The sequence below is a fragment of the Pan troglodytes genome, chromosome 1 (genome assembly GCF_028858775.2).
Source record: "Pan troglodytes isolate AG18354 chromosome 1, NHGRI_mPanTro3-v2.0_pri, whole genome shotgun sequence".
NCBI classification, from domain to species: Eukaryota; Metazoa; Chordata; class Mammalia; order Primates; family Hominidae; genus Pan; species Pan troglodytes.
This window is the reverse complement of record NC_072398.2, coordinates 127,000,740-127,026,145: the sequence shown is the minus strand read 5'-3', so window position 1 is coordinate 127,026,145 and position 25,406 is coordinate 127,000,740. Positions and strand designations below refer to the sequence as shown.

General features: G+C 35.9%; 1 pseudogene; it reads left to right on the top strand.

Moving 5' to 3' along the window:
- Window positions 1-25,406, top strand: part of LOC107967524 (THAP domain-containing protein 3-like) — a 275,942-nt pseudogene that overhangs the window by 169,074 nt on the left and 81,462 nt on the right.

Here is a 25,406-nt window from a genome sequence, read left to right as displayed (position 1 = left end):
GTATTGCTGGATTTTTATTAAATTGTCTTTATTGATCATGGTGTAGAAATAAAGCATAGTGATTAAAAGCATGAAGATTGAAGTCAGGAAGCATAGTTTAAACCAGCTTTGTAAATGTGGGTGACTTTCATAATTTCTGATCAGGGTGTATTGGGGCAGATTCTTAATGTATTTCACATTCAGTTCTTCATCAGGAAATGAAAATAATAACAATACATACCATATAGGAATATTATGGGGATTAACTTAGATAATATATGCATAATTCTTAGCACAGCTTGTCACATAGTAAGTGCCCCAACATTGTTATTATTAAACGAGCAAAAATAAATAGCAAGTAGTATATAAATCCTTAATTATTCAGAGTAGATAAAGTTTATAATTCCCAGATTTCTAATATCTTTCTGGGGACAGAGTGTCTTCATTTTATTTTCTTCTTCTTTTTTTTTTTTTTAATACAGGGTCTTGCTGTGTTGCCCAGGCTTGAGTGCAGCGGTGTGATAATGGCTCACTGCACTGCAGCCCCAATCTCCCAAGCTCAAGCAATCCTCCAACCTCAGCCTCCTGTGTAGCTGGGAATACAGGGAGCTGCTGCCACCTCCCCCAGATAAATTTTGTATTTTTTTTGTAGAGATGGGGTTTTGCCATGTTGCTTGAGCAATCTGTCCACCTTGGCCTCCCAAAGTGCTAAGATTACAGGTGTGAGTCACCTCTCCTGGCCCTTCATTTTCATTTATTACAAAATGTGAGCATACTGTTAAATTTTGAACACATTTGCCTTAAATTCTGCCAAGAAAAATCAACTTTATTTGTGGTAGCATGTCATAATCACCTGTAGAGGCAAATGGACCCCTACCTGAGGTTTGGTTGAGACAATAACCCAATAGCCCACACACCCAGAGTGTATGAAAAAGTTTCTTATTTACATTATTGAGGTCTCTGAGAACAAGCAAGGTGGGTCTTTTAAGAAAGTTCAAAACGGTTTAAACAAGCCTGGTTAGGAGACTGGTCTGGATTTTTATTTTGGTTTGAGGGTGGGAGCTTGTGCACAGGATACAATTTGCATAGTTTGATTATCTACTCACCACCAGTCCTAAAGACAGAGTGCCTGAGCTGTTTGAGTTTGTCCAGATACAAAACACAAGAGGGAAAGGGAGAGGTGGGGCTTAAAAGCTATCAGTAGTCATATATCCAAAAAATGGAATCAGTCTCCTTATGATACAGCAAAGAGGAAACATGAATTTCTTTGGTACTTTCTCATATTCATTTTAGGAAATTACTCTGAAATAGTGCTTTAATTTTATCAAGTACATTGACCAAGTTAAATAATATTCCTGACAGCCCCAGGAACATTTCAATACGGTTCAACTGTCTGCTAGGGACTTCCTTTTCTCCCCCCTTTCATTCCTTTCTTTCTTCCTTCCTTTTCCCTTTATGTTCTGCTTCTCTGTTTTCCCTTCATTACTCCCGTCCTCCCTTCATTCTTCCCTTTTCTCTGTTTCCTTGTTTTGTCTTTCTCCCTTTTCTTCTTTTTTCTTTTACTTTTTTAAATAAGAAACTAAATTTTTTTTCATAATGACATGGCAGAAGTGGTAAGAAAATAAATAATGTTTGTTTCATAATTTAGTGACTTCATATTAAACATGCGTGATGAATTGTGAAGTTAGCACTAAAGTAGTCTTTTTTATTGCTGTTGTTACTTTATGTCATTTCATTTTACACTACTCTGTGGTGGTTTATAGAACACAATTTATTGTTAACACACACTTGTACATTTTTTATTAAAGATAAAATTTAAAATGGCATATAGCATTCTAAGAAGGACTTAGGTTTTTGACATTTGAATTTTGGAGGGACACCAGTATTCAGATCTTAACACATATCCCTCAGGTTGATAAAACTTTACAGATTTATTTCTGACTATAACTCCCTAGTCTCTTTTTTTTTCTTAGAACATTTACTTTTAAAAAAAGTTGCAATGATAAATTCTCTTTCTGCCCCCCTGTAAATATATGTCAGTGTTCTCCCAGATTTACAACCCAGGAAATACCTTTCTCAAAGACCTGGAAACCTTCTCTTTGAAACATAAACATCTAAGGAGATAGCATCCTTATCTCCCAATCTCTGTGGGACAGTAGAAGCCTAATTTCAATGGAAGCCAGTTAGCAGATACAGAGGGCATAACTGCAGACAAAAAACATTCACAAACTCAGGAATAGCTCAATGAACTTGGCATGTCACATTGGTCCACCTCTGTCCTCCCTGCCTCAAGGTCTTTCTCTCACCCTAATGCTTAAAAACCTTCACACCTTTTGTTTCAGCAGAGTTGAATTAAGTTTCTCTCTCCTCTGCAGTTGTTTTGAATGAAGTCTTTCTTGCCTCTGTAATATAAGCATTGAATGCTGCTGGATTTAGTAGTGGCTGTAATTGTGAACTTGACAGATGTGATGTTGATGAAGGGAAAGGTAAAGGTCAGGCTGTTATGGTTCAAGAGAAAAGAGGGTAAAATTATTAATAATTGGAGGTACAGACAAGCAAACTCTCTCTCTCTCTCCCTCACCCCTCTCTCTCCTCTGTGTGTGTGTGTATGTGTGTGTAAAGGAAAGTAAAACAATTGACTGGTAACTGAGGGGGAAGTGGGGCCAAGTTAGAATTTCGTAGAGATAAGATAGTAACAGCATGCTTGACTGCTGATGATAATAATCAGAAGAAAGAGAAAAATAGATGATTCACTGAAGTGTGAGGAAAATTTTGAGAAAAAAATCTGTCATAAACATGATATAGCATGGATCTAGAACAGAGGTAGGGATATGGTCTTAGGTAAGATCAAGAAAAATTAACCAACATTAACAGGATGGGGGTGTTACATGCAGACACATAGGTAAGTGTGTTGGAATTAGATTGTACATGTTCCCTCTTAATTCTTCAGATTTCTTAGTAAACTAAGAAAAATGAGTTGAGGGTGAGGCATAGGATATTTGAGGAGATAAGTCATTTGAAATCCTCTAGGAGAGAGTAGGAGTGTGAATAAAATGAGGAAACATTGAGCTTCCAGCCAATCTTGAAGAACAATTTGAGGTTAGATCTTCATGTATTTAAAGTAAGAGCAGTCAGCATGCTTGTATTTTGTTTTTCTCCCTAAGGCATGTTTAACTGCATAAGCATGAGTGTTAAGAAAAGTTACTTAATTAAGTTGGGTTTTTGTCAAGTGAACACTAAGAGGTGGAAAGGGCACAGGAGTTGAGGATAGATGCTTCAGTGTAAGAAACAAAGTGGGATTGGTGTAATGATGGAAACAGTAGACACTGGGGACCACTAGATGGAGGAGAGAAGGAAGGGGACAAGCGCTGAAAAATCTGTTGTGTACTATGCTGACTACTTGGGTGATGGGATCATTTGTACCCCAAACCTCAGCGTTATGCAATATACCCATATAACAAACCTGCACATGTACCTCCTGAATGTAAAAGTTAAAATTATTTTTACAAAGAAACAAAGTAGGCAAAGAATATAAAAATAGAAAAAAATAAATAAAATAAATAAATAAAATAAAAATTGGTAGATCCATGGAACATAGATCCTAGTAAGGCTGAAGAATTGTTGGAGCTAGAATGCTAATGATATAAGGGTTAAATAGAAATCAGGCAGTTAATGAGGGTAAGGAAGTCCTCGGTAAGGCTCCCTTTTAACAAAAAACAGCCCCCAAATCATTTCTTTTCTAACAAAGAACAGCCTGTAAAATGGAGCTGCAGACATAAATAAGCAGCTGGAAGCTTGCACGGGTGAATGCCGGCAGCAGTGCCAATAGGAAAAGGCTACCTGGGGGCTAGGCATGTTCAACATGGTGGCTCCATCTTCCCTTTTCCTTGTCAACCATGTGTACAATAAGAAACAGACAATATGGTGCTGGCTAGGTACAGAACCCATCTGCATAATAAAAGGTTAGGGTACATGGTCAGCTTCTTAGCGCACTATGCGAACGTCACACCTGGTCCGACCAATCTCTGGGGCCCTATGTAGACACCACCTCCTCAAGCTTTTCTATAAAGACCCGTGCATTTGACCACGAAACCGGAAGACCCACTCGTGTGCCTCTCTCTCTCTCTGCAGGAGAGAGAGCTATTTTCCTTCCTCTTTCTTTTACCTATTAAACCTCCACTCTTAAACTCACTTCTTGTGTGTCTGTGCCTTTGATTTCCCTGGCGGGAGATGACTGACCTTGGGTATTTACCCCAGACAATGACGCCACTTCACCAGAAGGTACAAGATAGAAAATTGCAGATGTACTCTTACTTTCAGACACTTAAAACTGATACGTTGAAGGAGCGGTATTAATAGTTACTGTTAAAAATCAGGTTTAGTGTATGGCAATAGCAGGGAATAGGTAGGAGTGAGTAGGTAAGGGGGGTGAGAAATGTTTACTGGAAGAATATAAATATTTGGCAGACCAGTGTTTTAAGAAGTTATTTATGCAGTTATTAAAATAACCAGTGAGACTGAGCACAGTAGCTCATGCCTGTAATCCCAGCATTTTGGGAAGCTGAGGCAGGTGGATCACTTGAGGTCAGGAGTTTGAGACCAGCCTGCTCAACATAATGAAACCTCGTCTGTTCTAAAAATACTAAAATTAGCTAGGCATGGTGGCAGACACCTGTTATTCCAGCTACTCGGGAGACTGAGGCTCAAGAATCGCTTGGGCCACGGAGGTGGAGGCAGTGGTGAGGCAAGATTGCAACATTGCACTCCAGCCTGGGTGACAGAGCAAGACCAGAGTCTCAATAAAATAAATAAAAAAATAAAATAACCAATGACATTGATGGAATAGTGCTGGAGAAATGTCAATGATAACTGCAAAAAGAGATAGTGGATGTTATTTCAGATGCCACGAGGAAGTGGTTTTGTTATGGGCTATATTTATTAACCTATTTGTAAATTCCTAACAAGTACTTGTCCGAAAATTTTTATTAGAGTCTTTAGAAAATTTATCATTAAACATACTGCCAGAATTTATGCTAAACTTTATAAATTGTTTCTCTCTAATCTGAGGATTTGTGTGTGTGTGCTTCTCTGCTTTCCATTGCTTTTTTTTTTAACTTAGCATTATATTTATAATACAAACACTTGTGAAAGTTGTTGAACTTACAAAAGTATTTAAATTAAAAATAAAGCTCCTTTTGCTTTTTAACTATATTATTTAATAGTTTTGGAACTTTCAATTTTTAATACATCTGAAGAAAATAAATCTGTCCATGATATGTTTTATTTCTATTTTATAATTGTCCTTGCCATGAATTGCAAGAAAAAGGACACTCAACAGATTTACTTAAAGAAAATTAAATATCACCGTCACATGTAAATTATCATTTTCCTATAACTGGTGTAGGGACCAGCCTCACAGGGTCGGTGGGTCTCTCCCTGTGTGCGGCGACGAGAGAGTGTAGAAATAAAGACACAAGACAAAGAGATAAGAGAAAGGCAGCTGGGCCCGGAGGACCGCTACCACCAATGCGCGGAGACCGGTAGTGGCCCCGAATGCCAGGCTGCGCTGTTATTTATTGGATACAAGGCAGAAGGGAAAGGGTAAAGAATGTGAGTCACCTCCAATGATAGGTAAGGTCATGTGGGTCACGTGTCCACTGGACAGGGGGCCCTTCCCTGCCTGGTGGCCGAGGCAGAGAAGGAGAGGAGACAGAGAGAAAGACAGCTTACGCCATTATTTCTGCGTATCAGGGACTATTAGTATTTTCACTAATTTACTACTGCTATCTAGAAGGCAGAGCCAGGTGTACAGGATGGAACATGAAGGTGGCCTAGGAGTGCGACCACTGAAGCACAAAATCACAGAGAGATGGTTAGGCCTCCAGATAACTGCGGGCGAGCCTGACTGATGTCAGGCCCTCCACAAGAGGTGGAGGAGCAGAGTCTTCTCTAAACTCCCCCGGGGAAAGGGAGACCCCCCCCCCACTTTCCCGGTCTGCTAAGTAGTGGGTGTTGTTCCTTGACACCTTTTGCTACCGCTGGACCACGGTCCGCCTGCTAACGGGCGTGGCGTCACTGCTAGACCAAGGAGCCCTCTGGTGGCCCTGTCCAGGCATAACAGAAGGCTCGCACTCTTGTCTTCTGGTCACACCTCACTATGTCCCCTCAGCTCCTATCTCTGTATGGCCTGCTTTTTCCTAGGCTATGATTATAGAGTAAGGATTATTATAATATTGGAATAAAAAGTAATTGCTACAAACTAATGATTAATGATATTCGTATGTAATCATATCTAAGATCTATATCTGGTATAACTATTCTTGTTTTATATTTTATTATACTGGAACAGCTTGTGTCCTCTGTCTCTTGCCTCGGTGCCTGGGTGGCTTGCCACCCACAACTGGCTTTATTTTCATTTATAGAAATGATATCAGAGTTTATGCAAGTGGAAAGTTCAGCTTGTAAAATTAAAGATTAAATGACCTATATGATACGATAAGGGATACAATTTAGAAACATTACAATTTAGGGCAACACTGTAACTTTATAGAAAATAAACACTAAATAATTTTGTGAATTGAGAAGGCTAAGTTAAGAACTAGAGAACTTGAAGGTCTTTAAGTAAATCAATAATTTTCAAACATTAAAATATCCAAGGTAGTTATTAAAATACTGATCCCTCGGTGGCTCACTCCTGTAATCTCAGCACTTTGGGAGGCCGAGGTGGGCCGATTACAAGGTCAGGAGATCGAGACCATCCTGGCTAACATGGTGAAACCCTGTCTGTGCTAAAAATACACAAAATTAGCCAGGAGTGGTGGTGGGTGCCTGTAGTCCCAGCTACTCGGGAGGCTGAGGCAGGAGAATGGCATGAACCCGAGAGGCGGAGCTTGCAGTGAGCCAAGATCGTGCCACTGCACTCCAGTCTGGGTGACAGAGGGAGACTCCATCTCAAAATAAACAAAAACAAACAAACAAATAAACAAAATGGATCCCTTATTTTATTTCATTTAATCAGTTTTTGTTTGTTTATTTGTTTGTTCTACTCGGATTCTTCAAATGTACAGTCCTGGTTCAGTACCACTCACGTACAAATAATCAAAGTCCCAGGAGGAGAAATTTACATCCAAAGATCTCTTCAGTGACATACGTAGCTTTATGTCATTGTAGGAATATGACAAATATCCTGAGTTAGTGGATAATGTTGCCAAAAAATAGTAAATACACATAAAAGTGAATACTTCAGGGGAGGTAATACTAATTTTTATCATTTGAAAAAATACAGATTAAAGTATTTTTTTCTAAAAACCCTTTCTGAAGAATCAAAAATGTTATGATCTAGAAATAAAATTATGAACCAAAGATAATAGCAAGACGCTGCTATAAATACATGTATAGATTGATATCTTAAGTGTTCTGGTGCTGAGTTACTCAGAGAGAAACAGATCTCTAAGTTTCTGGTGATGAGTCACTACATGAGAGAAATTAAAAGGACCACTAAGCTTGTATGTAGCAAGAAGGGCACAAACTTGGCTGATTTTCTACCATTAATCATACTGCAATATAATTTAATATAGCCTGAACTAGGCAGAACTTGAGATTCACCTTGGGGTAGAGAAAATGCAATCACTTATTATGTTCTTGTTTAAAATTCCCCAGCCACCTCCAAATCTCCACCTGCCAATCTATCCTTCTTTTCTGTCTTGTTCTGTGCCTGGAAAAACTGGCTTCTGTGCACTATCTGACCTGGGCTTCTCTGCATGATGATTTTTGGGATTTTCAAAGAACAAGATAAGGATGTCTGTGAGAAAGTAATATAGAAAGACTTCTTGGAATAAAGTGAGAATATCTGGTACAATGTGAGTGCGCACCACAGAGCATCTGATGCAAAGGGAGCTAACGCTGGTCGGCAGCTGTTTTGAAGCTTTCAACCAGCCTCTTTCTTTGATCAACAGAGTTTGATTAAAAGACTTATATACAGAATGGCCATGGCAGCAGAAATACATTCGCATTCCAAAGCCTCAACTTCATGGCCAATTTGGCTATTAAATCTGCTGAGTGCTCAAGCTACTATTAATAGTATTGCAAGCCAGTGGTGAACATGATTCCTGGGGAGGACCAGCAATCTACTTGTCAGGATGATTACAATGTACGTTTTTCATCAAGAAGGTAGTAATTTATCTTTATCATAATAGACATGTATTTATAAAATTCATTTTCTTTCCCTGTCTACAGTGAGTTTCCCGGTACCACCAACGGTGGACTAACACAGTGCCTCATCACAGTCACGGTATTCTATTCAACATCATGTCAGACCAAGGGTCTCGATTTAAGTTACTCCAGAAAGAAGGCATCTTTGAGGAATTTGGGTTAAACTATATGGTAAAGAACACTAGCTAGTAAATTGCTATTTCAAGAGCTTAGCATGTAATGGAGGAAGGACATTATCATTGCTATCCCAGCCTCAAATAAACTGCAGAAGTCTGGGCTGTAACACGTATGCATATTTTATATTAAGCAATTATTTATTTCCTTCACTCCTTTTCTTTCTTACCTTGTAGAAAGCATGAGTAGTGGTTAAAGTTCCATGTGGGAGTAGGACTGGATTGGCATCATCTGGGATGACATAGTAGCTGAAAGGTCTTCTATCTTCTTTATGTTTAGGAAGATAATTAATTTAACTAAAAGCAAAGAAAAAGTGATACCAAGTAGCAAAAAATGGTAAATTAGCCTGCATACTTTATATTTACTTCTATAATGTGTTATTCAACCTTCTCTACCCTACTCTGTGACCAGGGAATTTGCAACCTACAGACTCTACCACCCAGGCTTTCTAGCTTGCTGTTAAATTTTAAGACCTATTGATCCTGACACTTCACAATACTTCCTATTTTCCAGACTTGAGTTCTCAACCAAACATATGTTAACTTCTTCAATAAAAAAATGGAAACTGAAGAGACTTCTCTGACAGTGTGTTAGGGCCCTGGCATGAAACAATGCACCATCTTTAGAATTTTGTGGCAAATCTCTTAATATATGATTTATTCCACTTAAATATGTTTTTAGAGTAGGACCATAAGAGAAAGTAAAAATAGAAGATTTAAGGCAAACTTATTAGGCTAGGACCAGAGGTATTGCATTTAAAAAATTTTATTTATTTATTTAAAAAATTTATGGATTCATAATAGTTTTACATATTCGTGGATATTATATTTTATAGTTCAAACCAGGATGTATTCCAGATTACTGAACTAAAGAAGCATTGATAAAAAGAACTATTAAGAGGTGTTGATAGGGTTCAGTAAAATATGTCTTATAAGGTACAAATATTTTAGTATAATGATTTTTGAGGTCTTGAAGGTCACCAGAAAAAATAAAAATATAATGAAAACCTTAAATTTTGGCAAATTTAAACTTAATGCTCTAAATAATAAATATTTAAGTTGTTGAACAGGGGAATGGAAGGATAGTCTGAAGAATATTCATTTGATACCATTTTGTGGGCAGAATGAGTAGAAACTGAAACTAGGTAAATAAACTAGGAGGCTGCTAAGTTGGTAAGACACAGTGTAGTGAAGAGGACTCTGAACTAGAAGTTAGAAGGCTTTTACTTGTCTTCTCAGAGTTTCAGTTTCATCAACGTTTAAGTGAAGATAGGAAGGTCTATGTAGAATGATCCAAGGTGGTTGTAGCCATTAAATAGAATGCAGTGTGAAAATGTTTTGAACATTGTAAAACACTGCACAATATAAGTTACTATTCTCCATCTGTTTGGCTGACTTCTGGAAGTGCTGGACTAGCATGGTGCCAATAAAATTAGACAAGAGAGTATGCATTGAAATGTTTCAGTTGAGGAATAATTGATAGCCCACAGTGACACTGAATACGGAGATAAAAAAGAAGTAGTCAATGCTGATATAAAGTTTGGAACCTCATGCCTAGGTCACGGAGAAAGGAGGCAGAATTTGATGAAACTGTTCCTTTTAGTTTAGAAATACACCAGGCAGTTGGAGATGTAAAATTTTAGCTCAAAGAAGAAGTTTAGCATACAGATATATTTAATTTGAAGACATTCCAACTAACAGACAATGAGACTCTATGAGTTGCAATATACTATGGTATGTGAATTATCTTTTGCCACAATGATTCTACATAACAAATCACTCAAAATTCAGTGGCTTAAAACAATCATTAATGTAACGCATGAATCTGTGGTGAGTGGTTCTTTTAGTGTTGATGGGGGCTCATTCATGTCTCTGTAGTCACCTGCATATCATGTTCTGCTTTTTTTGGCTGAGATTTCTTACGTGTCTGATGATCAACTGGCTGTTGGTTGTTCTAAGATGGCCTCAGCTGCACAATTGTCAAGACACATCTCTGCTCCATGTAATTCATCCTTCAGCTGTCTATCCTGGGCATGTTCTTTTGGCAAAGCTATATTGTACAAGAGCAGTCAAATGAAAATTCAGAAGGCTTCCAGAGGCCAATAGTTAGAATTGACATAGTTATTTCTGCTATGTTTTATCTGACAAAGCAAGTTAAATGTCAGTCCAAAACCAAACAGAGGGAAATAAACCTTGTCTCACTATTGCGAAGAATTAAGAATTAACATTAAAGGATATAGATAGATGGAGGAAAGACAAAATGAGGCCATTAATTAAATCAACCTATCATGGTGATATCATAATTAATTTATTAGCAAATATTCTTTGATGTCTGTTCCAGGCACAGAGATAAAGCAATAAAGAGAGGAAAAGTTTCTGCTTAATTGAGATTATGTGTTAGTGTTTGAGGTCAGTAAAAAAAAAAAAAAAAAAAACAATAGCCAACAAAGTATCACTTAGTGATAAATGCTGTAGGAAATACAACAGTGATACAATTGAACATGTCCAGGAGAGTAGTATGCTAGATTGAGTGGTTTATCTGTGTAGTTGATACAGAGTGAAAAAGACATTGGTATATTTGATGATTGGAATGTAGGTAGTGTAAATGAAACCTAGACATCAAATGGTGAATAGTAAGAGGCTATGATAGAGGTAAGCAGAAGAAACAACATGTTAATCCATGACTATGATGACAATGGTCTCAGATTTTATTCAAGTGAGATGAGAAATCATGAAGAGTTTGAAGGAGAGGAGTGTCATTACATAATTGTATATTGAAAATATTAATTTTGGATGTTGTGTGGATAAGAGTGGTAAGGTAGGCATATTTGATAAATCCTACTATCTTTTAATTTATAAACCAGAGATAGATAAAAAGATATTAATTAATTAGTTAAAAGTCAAATTAAAATAAATGCTAAACCATAGCACAAGTATTATGCTGAGTGAAGCCAAAGGAAAGAAAAATTCATTTTGACAGGAGGATCTCTGAGGACTTCATAAAAATGATGGCACTTGAACTAAACATTGAAGTATGAATAGAAATTTAGTATGATAAAAAGGACATGAAAGGCATTCAAGGTACAAGGAGACAGCAACAGCTAAGGGATTGAAGTTTTAAAAATGCATTTGTGTGCAGGTGTTATTTAGGCAAGCAATGATCAAATTTCAAATGCATATAAGCATGTCCCTGCTGCTTTATTTGTGGCAGAACAGCGGATTGTTAAGCACAATCTTAATGTTTTGTTCTTAGACTGCTTTGTTGACAAACCTTATGATTTATTTAAAATGTGCCATGATTTTTCCTTTCTAGCTGCAGTGTTACAGTTGTTCATCATAGGAATTTCAAGAAAATGTCCAGATAGCTGCAATTTCCAAACCACAGGTTACTAATATAACCACAGGTTACTAATATAACTAATATAATCACAAATGCTAAAAATAAAAATATTAATATCTGTGTATAAAGATGATTATCAATAAAAGATCATATGTAAGACTTCCAAAGAAAGGAAAGTCGTGGTTTGAATTTTTGATGAGACTGGAAAATGAAGGTAGATATTCAAAATATAGAATTTGAAATCTGTATTTTATAATCAGAAGAACAAGCTATGAAGTCAGGTTTCTTTAAATAATTAGGTGTTTTGAGTTTTCCTTTTCTCTCTCTCATTTCTTTATTTACTTCTCTAATTCTCTCTTTCTCTTTCTTTCTCCTCTTTCTCATCTTTCTTTTTTCCCTTTCCTCCCCCTCACCTTTATTTCCCCTTTCCTTTCTCCTCTCCCTCCTCCTTTTTCTTCTGTTACCCAGAAATCTCCTACTTTGCAGTAAATTTCCCTATAGACCCAGGCATACTTATTCAACAACATTCTATTTTCATTGCTAGTTAGTGATGATCAGAGGTTAATTTTTTACGATTACTTTTATTTTCTTAATCACTACCTGCTCTAATAGAATAATTATTGTTAGTTTTTAAATAACTGTTGAGGCTTAACGTTGAAACAGCAAATTTAATCTTAAATTTAAAACTCAAAAAATATATCTCTTGAACTGCATGTGAATGGAATCTCAGAATACACTTTTGTTTATCTGTCAGAATATTACATGTTGCTGCATATAGCTGCAGAGTTGTTTTTTTTTTAACTTGAATATCACTCCACTGAATGAATATACTTTTGTTTTCAGTAGGCATTTTACTCTTGGTGGGTTTTGGATTGTTTCCAGTTTGGTACGTTTAAAATTAAACCTGCTGTACACATTTGTACATATGCCTTTTGGTGAATTTAAGTATTCAACTATATTGGGAAAATACCTAGCAGCCAAATTGCCGAGTCATGTGATAGGTATGTGTGGACTCCAGTTGATACTGCCAACAGTTTTTTTTTTTTTTTTTTTTTTTTTTTTTTTGACACGGAATCTCACTTTGTCGCCCAGCCTGGAGTGCAGTGGCGCGATCTCGGCTCACTGCAACCTCTGCCTCACAGGTTCAAGCGATTCTCCTGCCTCAGCCTCCTGAGTAGCTGGGATAGATTCTCCTGCCTCAGCCTCCTGAGTAGCTGAGATTACAGGTGTGCACCACCATGCCTGGCTAATTTTTGTATTTTTAGTGTAGATAGGTTTACACCATGTTGGTCAGGCTGGTCTCGAACTCCTGGCCTCAGCTGATCCACCTGCCTTGGCCTCCCAAAGTGCTGGGATTACAGGTGTGAGCCACCATGCTGGGACATACTGTGAGGCATTTTTTTTAAAGTCATTGTACCAACTTACCTTCCACATGGTAATATATACATTCTGCTATCTCCACCTTCTGTCCAACACTTGGTATTTTCGGTCATTCTGATATTAGATATTCCGTTGGGTTTTTAGAGTTTCTTCATTGTAGTTCTAATTTGCATTTCTTACATGACAAATGCTTTTGAAAAATTTTCTATATGTATATTGGCCATTTGAGTATTTGTTTTTTGTAAAGTACCTGTTCTAATATTAAACTATTTTAAAATTGAATTGGCAGAGCTCTTTCTATTGATTTACAGCAATTTTTGTATATTCTGGATGCAGTTCTTAATTGTATAAGCACTGCAAATACATTCTTCAAGCCTGTGGCTTGGTTTTAATAAAATCTAATATATCAAACTTCTGTGTTAAGAGTAGTGGTGAATGTTTTCCCCAGCCTAGGATGTTCTACATGTCTGAACTGATAAGCACTCTGCAAAATATTTGAAAAGAGCCCTTGGCATACCTTCAGAGTTCTCTTTCCGTGTAGCTCTCTCCTCTTTGTTACTCCCTTCTACTAGCTTTGGTCTATTCTGCCTACTGCCTGGGTATCCTCAGACACCTCGCTCCATATTCTTTATCCAAGGAGTTCATTGGGTTCTAACTGGGTTTCTTCTCCTTGTGGTATGGCCTGAATATTCTCTCAAGGCAGTGAGCTGGTACAATTGCAATTACAGGTTTCTCCAAGATTGCTTCTCTCAAGGAACCATTGCTTGTTGCATGACATTGAAAACAAGAACTAAAAGTAGATCTACCATTTGACCCAGCGATCTCATTACTGGGCACCTACCCAGAGGAAAAGAAGTCATTATATGAAAAAGACACTTGCACATGCATATGTTTAGCAGCATGATTTGCATTTGCAAAAACATGGAACCAGCCCAAATGCCTATTAACCAACAAGTGGATAAAGAAAATGTGATACACACACACACACACACACACACACACACACCATGGAATACTACTCACTACTCAGCCATGAAAAGAACAGAATCATCTCATTTCCAGCAAGGGTGGAGTTGGAGACCGTTATTCTAACTGAAGTAAATCAGGAATGGAAAACCAAACATCATATGTTCTCACTTATAAGTGGGAGCTAAGCTATAAGAATGCAAAGGCATAAGAATGACACAATGGAATTTGGAGACTTGGGGGCATGGGTGAGGGTAGGGTGGGGGATAGAAGACTATACATTGGGCACAGTGTACACTACTCAGATGATAGGTGCATCAAAATCTCCAATATCACCACTAAAGAACTTATCCATGTAACCAAACACCACCTGTTCCCCAAAAACCTATTGAAATACATTTTTTTAAAATAGTATTTTTTTAAATTTTACTTTAAATTCTGGGATATAAAAGCAGAATGTGTAGGTTACACAGGAATATGTGTGCCATGGTGATTTGCTCCACCTATCAAGCCATCATCTAGGTTTTAAGCCCCACATGCATTAGCTATTTGTCCTAATGCTCTCCCTCCCCTTATCCCCCACCCCCTGACTGGCCCTGGTGTGTGTTGTTCCCCTCCGTGTGTCCATGTGTTCTTACTGTACAACTTCCACTTATGAGTGGGAAAATGTGGTGTTTGGTTTTCTGTTTCTGTGTTAGTTTGCTGAGGATGATGGCTTCCAGCTTCATCCATTACCTGCAAAGGACATGATCTCATTCCTTTTATGGTTGCATAGTATTCCACAGTGTTATATATACCAATTTTCTTTATCCAATCTATCTTTGATGGCCGTTTGGGTTGGTTCCATATCTTTACTATTGTAAATAGTGCTGCAATAAACATATGTGTGCATGTCTCTTTATAACAGAATCATTTATATTATTTTGGGTATATACCCAGTAATGGAATTGCTGGGTCAAATGGTATTGCTGGTTCTAGATCCTTGAGGAATTGCCACACTGTCTTCCACAATGGTTTAACTAATTTACACTGCCTTCCCACCAACAGTGTAAAGCATTTCTATTTCTCCATAGCCTCACCAGCATCTATTGTTTTCTGACTTTTTAACAATCACTATTCTGACTGTTGTGAGATGGTATATCATTGTGGTTTTGATTTTCATTTCTCTAATGACCAATGATGTTGAGCTTTTTTTTAATGTTTGTTGGCCACATAAATGTCTTCTTCTGAGAAATGTCTGTTCATATCCTTTGCCCATTTTTTGATGGGTTATTTGTTTTTTGGTTTTTTTTCTTATAAATTTGTTTAAATTCCTTGGAGATTCTGGATATTAGACCATTGTTAGATGGGTAGATTGCAAAAATTTTCTCCCATTCTGTATGTTGCCTGTTCACGCTGATGAAGTTTCTTTTGCTGTGCAAAAGCTCTTTAGTTTAATTAGATCCCATTTGTCAGTTTTGGCTTTTGTTGCAATTGCTTTTGATGTTTTCATCATGAAGTCTTTGCCCATGCCTATGTCCTAAAAGGTACTACATAGGTTTTCTTCTAGAGTTTTTATGGTTTTGGGTTTTACACTTAAGTCTTTAATCCATCTTGAATTAATTTTTGTATAAGGTCTAAATTTTTAAAAGAAAATCACCTCAGTAATTAACAACTACTTTGGGACAGATACTTCAATGTTATATAAATACCCTGTTTCTTCAAGTTAAGTATTTTCAAAGCCTTTTTTTTTCTGTTGGAATCTCGCTATGTCACCCAAGCTGGAGTGCAGTGGCGCCATCTAGGCTCACTGCAAGCTCCGCCTCCTGGGTTCACGCCATTCTCCTGCCTCTGCCTCCTGAGTAGCTGGGACTACAGGTGCCAGCCACCACGCCCAGCTAATTTTTTATATTTTTAGTAGAGACGGGGTTTCATTGTGTTAGCCAGGATGTTCTCAATCTCCTGACCTTGTGATCCGCCTGCCTTGGCCTCCCAAAGTGCTGGGATTACAGGCGTGAGCCACCACACCCGGCCCTCAAAAGCCATTTTTATATTTACCATTACATGTGACATCACAAGAATCCTTTCCTCCATAAATAAACAGAACTTGAAAAAAAGAGGAAATCATTGTTTTGTATATTTTGCCCCTGTATTTGGTTAAGTGGGAGAATAAATCCAGTCTCTGTTTTTCCATCTTGGCCCAAAGCAGAAATCTTTCTCATTATTTGTGTTGTTTTATGATCACACACACACATACACAAAAACACACACACACAATTATCCAAGGCTTTATATTTTATCTTCTTTCCTTTTCTCTTTCCATTCTATGCTATCTTTGTGATATCTCCTATGTTCTCTCAGTTTTAACTACTAACTCTCAACTTACATCATAGGAATTAGAGAATGGTTAAAAATAGTTTCAAATTGGAGTCCTTAGTATATCTGTGATTTTTACTGTTTCCATAGAACTACTCAAACATTGGTGCTAAGAACACCCAAATGGAGCTCCTCAGGTGAGAAAGACAGGATTTCAGCCATTTCCATAGTCAAGAGTCCTCCACTTATCACAGACAGCCCTTCTTTTTGAAGCCCTAGTTTTTGAAAAAATACTGAAGTTTTAATCCCTAATCTAAGTGTGTCCTACTCTATGAAGACGACTGACATGATAAATTTCTATGTGATCCCAATAATAACATTGAAATACTTTTTTTATAAAGGAAATTTTACATATAAAATTAAATATTACTAAGGACAAAGTTAATAGTTATTTATTGTAAAACAGTTTAAGTGCTTCCTTACAGTAGGAAGAGATCTGTCTCTTTAAAAAAAAAAAAAGTTGCTTTAACAAACTTATCCTTACCCAGGACTGAGCCTTGAAGATCGAGGGATGAATAAACCTATCTCTATACCTTGGTGAAGATACTTGCTAAAATTTTCTTGAATCATGGTGGTTGTTAAGACAATTTTTGTTGAGTAAAAGAAAAATTCTGATTTTTGTTTGAGGAGACATGGATATCAATCTTCATTCTGAGGAGATATATCTCTACTGTGATATAAAATTATTGCTATGTCTGGTGACAAATATGAAAATATTAGTTATGTTTTTTGGTTATGTTTGCTAGTGAAGAAAATGCCAAAATTCAGGAAATACTACTGTTTAAGACCCAATCAATGCTGCAATTCCCTTAGATAACTGTTGGTTGCAAGGTCAGGCTAAACTAAGGGGAGGAGTTTAGGAAGTTGAACTACATTGATTTAGGGAAATGCTAGAGTTATTTTTTGTTTTTGTTTTGTGTTGTCTTTTCATGATGATGCTCACATTTTATTAGAAATGACCTTTCCCCTTTGAATTTAATGGGTAACTCTTGCTTCTGACTATTAGCATTAGGACTGGGGATAACAAAATTTTTAATTAATTGATTATAAAAATATTTGTATACACAACACGTTGAGGAGGAAAATGGGTTAGTTACAAACTCCACCAAAGCGAATACTTTGGTGGAACCCTCCCAGACAAAATGCACAATAATCATGTTGCAAATTATAGCCCTTCGTTATCTGGTTACATACAATGTAGGAATTGTAGGTAGTGATTCATTCTTTGAATCCCCTGTCTAAATGAGAAAATTAAATAGCTTCTCTTTTTCCATTTTTTATCTTGTCTAAAATTATTTGTTCACAGCTTCCACCCTAAATGTAAACACTAGATATTGTCATGTTTGTTGGTTTAATGTTTTTATAATTTTAACTTTTTTATTATTACTGTTTTTCAACTGTTTGAACATACCTTGGAGTAGTGATTTTTTTTTCTTTTTTCTAAAGCAGCATGTTCTTCTGTGATGCATTCAAGGTCACAGTCTCTCTACCCTTGCCTGCTGTACATAGACAGAGCAATAAAACAGGTAATACTCTTACTCAATTGAGGTGCAGATCTTATTTCTGCTGAACATCTGTGCAGAATGAATCTCCATATTATACCCTAAACACCAATTTTTTGGTAATATTATCGACTTCGTCTCTTTGCATTTTTATTTACATTGATATGACTCAATTGGGATATGCTGTTGTTGAGGCATGCATAATTTTTAATGACATAAAGTGTAGGAAAAACCATACCAATATTAGAAAAATGTCAGCTTGAAGCAATACAATTTCTAATAAAAAACAACTAAGAGAGGAAATAAATATTAGAAAATAAGCTGCTTCTCTATTTAAAGAGTCACACTTAGGGAAAAAAATGAATCATCATGTCGTAATGAAAACAGATCATTTTCTGTGATATTAGAACCATGCCTCTTCTCAGCCTTTGCTCTTTTCTAAAGACTGCATTTCACTGCAATGTTGATTTCTAAAATAGACAAATTAGAATTATATAAACCAAAGGCAATAAGCATCAATAGGGAAAGAGCTAGCAAGCTTAGCAAAATACATATTATTATTTCCAGGCTGATAAATATTTAAATTTTTTTTTAATTAGAACTTATTTATTTTCAGGCTTAGAACATTGAGATAAACACAGCTTATGAGTGGAACACATCTCATTCATTTGTTTTTTTTTCTTGATGGTGAGTATGAGTAAGTGTATTTGTAATGGATGCAAGGACACATAAATGAAGTAGTTGAGTAAAACTTTTAGAACATTTAGTGTATTATTAATTCCTGCCGCCCCTTTTACTGGATAGACAACTGATCCCTCAATTATTTTCTTTTCATAGATGCAAAAAGGTGTGACAAAGCTTCAGTCTACTGTTTTTCTCCTTATAATACTAACTATATAAACTGTCAGTTATGGTCCATAAAGAATAACATAATTTATCTTGATTACTTGTTCAATAATATTATTTTCTGTTACATACAAACATGTACATGCACACAAAATCAGAAAAAATAGGAGCTTTGTTTTTTGAAAATGATACTCAAATAAAGATGAAATGCCTTTTAAAATTCACTGGTATTTTTACCCTAAAGGAGAAGCTTTATGCTTAGTCAGTACTTCTCACATAGTAGATACTAAATTAATATTCAGTATGAGAGGGGATAAATTAATATTTTCTCTGAAATCTTTTCAAACACCTTCAGAGAAATCCTCTGTGCTCTCATGATGCTTAATTCATAATGGTCATTTGACTGGATCAGTGCCATGTAATGGAGATATGGGAACTTCAGATTGGACCATAAGCTGATGGCATCAATATGCTGTTTTTAATTTAGATTTTGCAGCTTGACTGAGATGTGGAACACTTTGCCAGAGAAATGCACTGAAGAAAATTATAAAATTGAAAACAAAATTTCTATGAGAAAAACCTAATGTAATTAGTCAACTGTGTTTTAGTGGGTATAACTGCAAATGTGTATGAGTGCAAGGTATTTAATGATAATGAAATCTGTGATTGTGAAGTCAGCCCTAAAGCGACAGTGCCACATGCTTATGTTGTATAATTTTGGGGGCCCTGGTGAAAAATAAATCAGTATTAAATAACAATTAGGCACTAAAGTTATTTTTATTGATCAATTTAAGCAGTTGTTTGTTAGGTTTCAAATAAATATTTTGAGCTCTAAAGCTATTGATTGTCATACATTTTAAGTTACTAAACTTATGGTTAATTAACAAGGCAATATTTTACTTTTCTGCAGCAAAGCAACATAAGATGTAAAATGATCTATTTTTTTTCTGCCATAAAGCCTTCTGATTATCACTATTGCATGAACTGCATTTTATGGCTATGCCTTAAAAAGCTACTTAAAATTTATCCAGTTAAGAAAATAACACACTATAGTGTTTCTTTCAAAGGCACTGAATAAGTCAGTGAGACGTGCTACTTATTCATCAGTTGAGATCCTTCTGGGAGAGTGGTGGCATAAAAATAAATAAATAAAACTTCACAGTGATAACAAAGACAGTGACATAAACCAAACAGATCCCATGATTTACCAATATAGCATGTTAAAAATGAGAATTAAATAAATATTCCACATAGATTTTATTTCTGTCTCTACGAAAATAAACAGTCGTACTTGACTGTGGTCACTGACATTTTTCAGTGTTACAGGCCATTTTCCCATGCTAGAGAGAGGGTTGGGATTTTCTAAGTAGAGATGTTTGCAGATTTTGTGGAGTAATAAAATATTCAATGAATAGATTATAAAGCACTTGATAAAATTTTAGAGGCATATAAATACTAAGAGATGTAGTCCCTTGAGAAAAACGACACACACACACACACACACACACACACACACACACACACATGCACACTCTAAACTTACAGCAGCTTTGTTGGTCTTTTTTTTGATGGGGGAAGGAGTAAAAGGGGGCAGCGAGCAGGGAGAAAATACAAAATAGAAAAGGAAAATGCAGATGGGATGTTTTAAAGCAGTTTGCACACTTTCAGAAGTACAGAAATAATTACAGATCTTTTGGCAAATAACTTTGACTTTCTCTGAGATCCCCTTTATTATTATTATCAAATAATAATTGAAACTATTATTTAACATTTTTAAAAGAAAAGTACTATTTTAACGTTATAAGCAATTGGTAAAAATTCTCATTTCTTCTGTTGTTTTGATTTTTTCTGCTGACAATTTTATCTTAGACTAATTGTCTGCCATTTCTCCTCATGGTTTTAATGTCATTTACCGAAAGGCCTAGTGCCAATTGCATGCAAATCTATAGCTTGTTTTTGTGCTTATGTAAATTAATATTAAAACATAGAACTTGCTGAAGTTTGTATGTAATGCCGAAAATACATATTTAAGATGCAGAGAAAACCGCCCAGGGAGCAGGAGATCGGAAGGTTCTTTGCAGAGTGTACTGTCAGAAGGGTGGCAGACAGGTCTTTTGAAGCTAATATACTCAAATTTCCTGGAGCTGCTGCCGTCTTCCACAGGAGCAGCCTCTGAATAAGAAATATTTCTGTCTAATCCTGTTGAAGACAGATAAGTCTGCCAATTGAAACTGTAAAGTCCTGAAAGCCAACGGCATTGGTTTTGTAATAGCGAAAGACTGATGCTGAAATATCAGAAATGGAACAGCATTCTCTGACAGCAAGAAACTAACATGTTTGACAAGAAATTGGAACCATGATCATTTCTAGTCAAACAAGGTGTCTGTTCATTCAAAGCATCAAATTTACCTTTATTTCCAAAGATAAAGATTCATTTCATTATTGACATGTTCTTTTTACGCCTTATCAAGTTAAAAAACTTAGAGGCACATATGTTTGATACATTCTATCTGGGTAACAACTTCTGTTATTTTTCTTTTAATAAAGATGATAATAAAAATAATACAATCTTTCCCACATTGTGCTCAATCACAATGCCACACCCATTTATTAAATATGCTCCATTTAACCAAGTGTCTGCATATTTCAGATTTTAAATAAGTTTTCATTCCAATAACCATCAAATTTGAGCTCCTTTTAGATCTTCCCCCTCCCTCATTTTATCTTATAACCCACCCAGTTGTAACCCATTAGTCTTAAACGCCTTTTTGACAGATTAGATTATGGATTGGCTTGATACAAGCCATAAAACAGAAACCGTTTTAAAATGTGGTATCGGAAAATTAGCTAAACTTTAGTGAATGAATAAAATGGAACTCATCTACTATTTGTCTATTATTAAATGTAGGTAGCACTGATTTTGTGTAATCCCCTTGGGCATTTTTCTCCAAGGTTTAGTAAATTGCAAATTAATTTATTGGAATCAAAGCAATGCTATTTGGAGCAGAATTTTGTTACATGGAAAAGGCTTAGAGATTCTTTCCAAGAGTTTTAAGAACATATGTTAAACAAATTCCAAATGGATAGTAAACTTTATTTTATATATTAGTGCTTATTTATTAAATGTTGTTACAATGAATGGCATTTACTTTTAATTTGTCAGATATCTCTAAATTAAAAAACTATATAAATATTCTTCAGTTAACTCTGCTCTTAATAGTTTCTTAAAAATAAACTCTGATAAGTGCTGTTTTTATCAATAGTTACAAAGGTATCCTCATATGCATATAGACAAACATACACACATACACTAATGTTGGCAGAGTGCAAATGTAAGGTATAATGAAATATAACTTTAACATAGTTTACATCTTATTTACAATTTTGGCAGTCACATAATATTTTATAAACAATGAGAAAACAAACCATTAACAAAAATTCTCTTTTCCTAATCATGAGTGTCAACTCAATTACATTATTTTATGAGCATAATTTGTACAACAAATCCAATTCCAGAAATGCAGCATTTCTAAAATAGGTATTGTGAAACATAGGTAATCTGCATTTGTTTACATTCTTTAATATTTAATTCTATTTTTGCCAACAGCATTGTTAGGTCTAGGATTTGAGAAGAAATCAGTAAAATGTTAAGTTACTATAAATTAGTTATATTTTAAGAATGTTTTTTAGTTGTAAATGATATATATTCTATGGATAGGGCTTGGTCTCGGGAGTCAGTAAGTATAACTGAAAATCAAGATTCTACAATGCATTAGTTCCCTGTCTCCTTATAGTAATAATTCTAAATCTCATTTTTCCTATCTGCAAAATTGGTGTGTTAGTAGCTTTACTCTGAACCTAACCTGTATTCACTAGAGGAATTTAACCTAAGTGTGAAGATGTGGCATGAGGGAAAAGAATGGAACAAATCCCAAGAAAAACTTTAGGTACATGTCTTGTTTAGTCAAAATGGTTACAACAAGAAAATGCAAATAGTTTCATTTTTATGCTAATTGTTTTCATACTAATCTTTTTGTCCAGTTACCCTGATGTGATGCTGAATGCCTAGTAGTTGGCTACAATAAAATAGGGAATATCTGACTTGCAGATAGATCTCTGAAATACTCTAAGCACAAAATGGCAAAATTTGGGGACCAAGGTTGGGGTAAAACATGGTTGAATTTCATCAAGCTATTTCAATAATGTACAGGTTTGATCAGACTGTTTTAGGGGAAATATTCAGTTTTATTTTTCACCCAACACTTACACCGCATGCCTGTTTTAGGTCAGGAAATGTGCTTAAGATGAACACCATTGAATAAAATATAGTCTTTGCTTTTAATAACGTCACACTGTGGTTGTGTTATATAACAATAAACATATAAATAGAGATAGTCACTCAACAATCTGTTTTCCCATAGTGCTAATTTGATAATTCAGAGGTAGTTTGAAAATTTTGAAGAAGCTAGGGAAGCTTTCACAGAAGGAAAGGCCCATTATGTGTAGTAGGAGTCAGGAAAGAAGGAAAATGTTTTGTACAATAGGGTGCCTTTCTGCTTCTCCTGTAGACTATGAGGGAATTTTGAAAAGAAAGAAGTGAAAGAATAGAAAGGAAGTAGGACTCCCCTTGCTAGAACCTACAGTGAAGATATTATCTGGTTAATTGTCTCTACATTTCTAGTTACTTTGTAACTCTAACTCTGGATGACCTTGTTCAAGAGGTTTAATTCTTTTCCTCATTTTTCTGAAAGTGCATGGCCTTTAATAAACCTGTGGAAAAATAGACCTTGACTTCACTCTTCTTTGTAAGTAGTGTTTCATTTTTACTGCTACTCCTACCACCTCTAGCTACCATTAAATCAGCATCACTACTGCTGCTCATTTTAATATAAAGAATTAATTGGACAAACTGTTTATTGGTACTTTTCCTGTACTACAGTCTCAAATACTATGCTTCACTTAGAATTTTTCATAAGTTTCTATGGTTTCAGTTATCATCAGTGACTTCCAATATTGTATCAGTTGGCTTGAGCTTTAGACACAGGCTTCAGGCTGTGCACCGGATGTCAGCCTGTGGATGTACTACAGGCATCTCAAACGTCACATCTTCCAGGCCAAACATAGTATTCATCACCCTCTATTCACTATATCCATTCTGCCACCTAATTCTGTCAAGTATATTTTTAAGTAAATATTATTATGTTTTTTTCTCTTGCTTTTATTTATGGAACTCCTCACCTTATTATTTTTGCCTCAGTGATTATACTAGTTTTTCCCATTTACTTTAATTATTACAAAATGCTTAGTTTCCTAATCCCCACAGGGCTCTCTAATTCTTTTGTGAACCCCATTTTTCATGATGGAAAAAGAAGTCACTTCAGTTTAAATCTCATCCCCAGACTACATCTCCCAGTTGCCCTTCTTTAGCATATTTTTCTACTGACTCCGTGCATACGTCTTCCCTTTCATTCCTTGAAGATTTTAGCAGCTGTCTCCATGTTGACCCTCAACATCCTCCCTGCCACATTACTTGATTTCAATATCCAGATACATTGTGTTTATTAGGGCTTCTTCTAACAGTTCTTTGACTTTCTTCCTGAATACCTATTAATCTACTTATATTGAATAGCTCAATCCTATCTATAATGAGGCCTGAGATTTGTCATTAACAATAATTTCAACTTCTCCATAACCTCAATTTCTAGCACAAAGATTTCCATCTACTATATTGCTAGGTGACTTCTTAACCTCTGATTTCACCAGTTGTTTGAACCTGCCAAGGCATGTAATTTATCCTTTCATTATTCCTCATATCTTAAGACTTTTCTTGCCCTCCTTTGCCAGTTTAAATTACTATACTCTCAAAGCTATTACTATTCTCTCCATTACACTAACTTGCCTGGCAAAACCTCAATGCTAGCGAAAAAAAAATACAGTTTCTACCCACTGTTTGCCTGTACCATCACAGATGAATGTAGCTGGAGGCAAAAAAAAAAAAAATCACACAACAATCTGATTATTGTTTCTTTATATTAAGATCACTAACTTCAAATGTGCTTTAATCCATTCACTCTCCTATTCTCCGCAATGATTCTTTCAGTTTCACATTCCCACTCAATCCTCCAGTATCTCCTCTCCCATTACTTCCAGCTGATTACCTAGATCTTATTTCAGAGTTACAGTAGAAGCGATTTTAAAAAGGCTTTCACAAGCATCCACTATCACATCTACTTACCTGTGAGAACATCTATACACTCTCTGCCTTCCTGTTACTGACGCCAAACTGCTTGAGTAGCTACCTAAGGCCAACAGCTTCACTTGTGCACATCTCTTATCTATTCAGGGACATCTCATCATCTACTCTAACTTCTACTTGCTATTTACATCAGCATTCAAGCACGCTTAAATTTCTTGTAAGCTAAAGACAATCATCTCTTTATGACATATCTTCTACACCTCAATTATTTGACTTTCTTGACAATGACAACCCTCAGAATTGGTCAAGGTCTCCATTCTACCCCTCTCTCCTTCTTTCTTGAAACGACTTTAATCAGGTTCTTTACCCCTGTCCTTTCAGAGAAATGATTCATTTAAAACTCACCAATAATCTCCATGATATTCAATCTTATGGTCAATTTTAAGTCCTCATTCATT